The sequence below is a fragment of the Oncorhynchus mykiss genome, chromosome 1 (genome assembly GCF_057628025.1).
Source record: "Oncorhynchus mykiss isolate SJ-2025 chromosome 1, ASM5762802v1, whole genome shotgun sequence".
In the NCBI taxonomy this organism is placed as follows: domain Eukaryota; kingdom Metazoa; phylum Chordata; class Actinopteri; order Salmoniformes; family Salmonidae; genus Oncorhynchus; species Oncorhynchus mykiss.
Window position 1 is genome coordinate 70,399,074 of NC_143022.1, and position 4,243 is coordinate 70,403,316.

Below are 4,243 nucleotides of genomic sequence, written 5' to 3' on the forward strand. Positions count from 1 at the left end.
CGCTCATTCCTTCGACGATAAACGCTAATCCGGCTAGTTGATCTGGACATTTCTGACATTTCTGACAAGTTATAAATAGCTCTCTAAGGTATGCAACGAGTAACATGACAAGAGGAACTGATGATGCACTTCCACATTTCGAAATGGCACCTTGTGCATTCTACTATTACAACTATTACAAATCAAGAGTAAGTTTAAAGCTGAGTTCCACTGATTTACTGGACCTTTCCTCCCGAAGCTTCTGCCACAGATTATTTAATTATATTGACTAGATATTTAGTGGCCGTTCTAACAATGAAAATAAATGTCTTAAAAAATGGAAGGCAATCGGGCAGAGGTAATATCAGGTGCGACCATTCTAGCTATACGCGTGTGGAACAACAGGCACAACTCCGATATAAAGTGTTTTTTCTCAAAGTTTACCGTGATGTCACGTTTCGTACTTATATCGGTACTCTCACAACAACCTAAGCATTACGAATCTTATATTCGATCAAATAAGCCACACGTAGAAAATAAGCCATTACATTTTTTTGTTAACCAAATTCGACACTCATTGACCTCCATTCATAAACCAATCGCTTGATGAGCGCAAGCAACGCCACCTGCTGGAGAAGAAGATTTTTGGGCCAGGTACTCAAATCAGAGATATTAGGGAAATGAGAAGATAGGAATCACACTGGGCAAGGAATTGAGGAACGTAATAACGCCTCATCCAGCACTCTGTCGACCAATCACGTTCACGTTATCATGCTGCGTCACACGGTTGCTAAAACAATCGTCACGCAATCCCCACAAAGTCAGTGAATGAGTTAAGAAACCTGCCTATTTTCATCGAAAGTACGTATTGTCACGATTCAAAAGCTATAGCATATTACAAAGAACCAGTTAATTGTTTTATATCTAGGAAATTATTTGTAATTTTGCAGTTCTTGTTGACAAAAGACATGCTAATGTTGCGTTTTTGAGCTAGCTCCCAATTGACTCCCATTTACTCCACGAAGGAGAGCTCTCCTTGTGCCAGAATAGCCCAGAAAGAACCGCGCGGTCCATTGACGAGGCATTGGCAACGCACACAATGGCTTCAGTGCCATTCAAATAATGTCCCATCTCCTCAAAATTATCTCTGCCAGTTCTCCCTCTCGCTTCGCCTTTCCCTCCGTTTATGCGCATTTGCGGAATTCTCTACTTACGCTATTCTACTCTACTCATAGAGCGTCAATCAATCAAATGAATTCATAAAGCACTTTTTACATCAGCAGATGTCACAAAGTGCCCAAACAGAAACCAAGCCTAAAACAGCAAGCAATGCAGATGTAGAAGATTTAAAGAACAGGCTACTCTGGCGAATGATGGTTGTTAAATAAAGTTAGATCAAAGTTGAATCAATGTCTGCAAGATCACATTATGATAGTATTGTACATATAACCAACCGTATATAATTGCATAGTATAACATTACTGTAAGAGACAAAAAACAGCACCTTATATTTTATGACAGAGGTTCTTAAACTTTTTCAGCCTGGACCCAAATGAGAAATTCTGTGTTTTTCCTGGGGGCCCAAGCTTAGGAAAATATGCAACTATACATAAATATTTGTACATTTCATTGCCCTTATGCCTAAAACAAATGCAATATACAGTTATGTCCAAAAGTTTTGAGAATGACACAAATATTAATTTTGACAGAATGTTATGAAGAGTGATTAGATGAATTGCAATTAATTACAGTCCCTCTTTGCCATGCAAATGAACTGAATCCCCCCAAAAAACATTTCCACTGCATTTCAGCCCTGCCACAAACGGACCAGCTGACATCATGTCAGTGATTCTCTCATTAACACAGGTGTGAGTGTTGACGAGGACAAGGCTGGAGATCACTCTGTCATGCTGATTGAGTTTGAATAACAGACTGGAAGCTTCAAAAGGAGGGTGGTGCTTGGAATCATTGTTCTTCCTCTGTCAACCATGGTTACCTGCAAGGAACACATGCAGTCATCATTGCTTTGCACAAAAAGGGCTTCACAGGCAAGGATATTGCTGCCAGTAAGATTGCACCTAAATCAACCATTTATCGGATCATCAAGAACTTCAAGGAGAGTGGTTCAATTGTTGCCCAAGAAAGTCCAGCAAGCGCCAGGACCGTCTCCTAAAGTTGATTCAGCTGCGGGATCGGGGCACCACCAGTACAGAGCTTGCTCAGGAATGGCAGCAGGCAGGTGTGAGTGTATCTGCACGCACAGTGAGGCGAAGACTTGGAGGATGGCCTGGTGTCAAGAATGGCAGCAAAGAAGCCACTTCTCTCCAGGAAAAACATTCTGCAAAAGGTACGGGGATTGGACTGTTGAGGACTGGGGTAAAGTCATTTTCTCTGATGAATCCCCTTTCTGATTGTTTGTAGCATCTGGAAAAAAAGCTTGTCCGGAGAAGACAAGGTGAGCGCTACCATCAGTCCTGTGTCATGCCAACAGTAAAGCATCCTGAGACCATTCATGTGTGGGGTTGCTTCTCAGCCAACGGAGTGGGCTCACTCACAATTTTGCCTAAGAATACAGCCATGAATAAAGAATGGTACCAACACATCCTCCAAGAGCAACTTCTCCCAACCATCCAGGAACAGTTTGGTGATGAACAATGCCTTTTCCAGCATGATGGAGCACCTTGCCATTAGGCAAAAGTGTTCACTAAGTGGCTCGGGGAACAAAACATTGATATTTTGTGTCCATGGCCAGGAAACTCACCAGTCTTAATCCAATTGAGAATTTATGGTCAATTCTCAAGAGGCGGGTGGACAAGCAAAAACCGACAAACACAAATTCTGACAAACTCCAAGCATTGATTATGCAAGAATGGGCTGCCATCAGTCAGGATGTGGCCCAGAAGTTAATTGACAGCATGCCAGGGCAGATTGCAGAGGTCTTGAAAAAGAAGGGTCAACACTGCAAATATTGACTCTTTGCATCAACTTCATGTGATTGTCAATAAAAGCCTTTGACACTTATGAAATCCTTGTAATTATACTTCAGTATTCCATAGTAACATTATGACAAAAATATCTAAAGACACTGAAGTAGCAAACATTGTGGAAATTAATATTTGTGTCATTCTCAAAACTTTTGGCCACGACTGTAAACAAAAACAAATAACAATGAAATTAAATATCCATATAAATATCTATTAATGTTTATTTTCCCCAATTAAAACACTCACATATCTGTCTCGGTTGGAACTGTTGCTGTTTAAATACAAATAATTTGAATTCTGAACTGGAATAAACAGATTGATCACATCACACAGATGAATAACAGAACACACACATAGAGTAATCCTAAGTAACAGTACAGATGAAAAGTGATTAGGCCTACTGTAGAAATTATTGTTGAAAGAAAGTCTAGTTTGGAAGTGTTGCTGTTAAAATACAATACATATTTTTTATTCTGAACTGGAATAAACTGATTGATCACATCACACACACAGTCCTTTTCTGGTCTATATCTGTGCGATGTGATCAATCAGTTTATTCCAGTTCAGAATAAAAAATATGTATTGTATTTTAACAGCAACATGCCTATTCCGGGCTCTGTTTTTGACAGTGCAACACAGACGTCATGCTCAGCCTTGAAACTATTTATGTACTTGTTTTTTAAGTATGTCAGAGTTGAGAACCCTGACTCACATAGGTATGTGGTGCCAAACTGGACCAGAACATCTACTGCTTTCTCAGTCAGGCAGGAGACCGCTTCCTGTTGTAGATGAGCAACCCAGAACTGTGTGAGTGTGTTTGCCACAGTTTATTCCGGTTATTATTATTGTATTTTAACAGCAACAGTTCCAACCTAGACTAGTTTTCAACAATAATTTCTATAATAAGATGTACACTAGTAGGCCTGATCATTTTTCATCTTCATCTGTATTGTTACTTACGGTTGCACTATTAGTAGCTAGCTTGCTTTGGCGAATGTTAGCTGTGTACAAGGCCAGGGGATTGTTTGAAAGAGAAACTCACATCTACTACTATGAGAGTTAGTTAGTACTCCCATAGTTCTGCTATAAAATAACAATGCCTTGCTAGCGGACATACTTTTCCACTGTCGAGGCACTGTTTCCTGAAGCATTCTTCACTGTTCTGAAATAACTCCCTGGGTTTACCATCATGCTGTGGATGTTTGGTCAGGACGTGTCGTTTTATTAATTTGTTCGTAATACGAGACTCATTACTAAGCACTTCCACACTGACAGCGTAA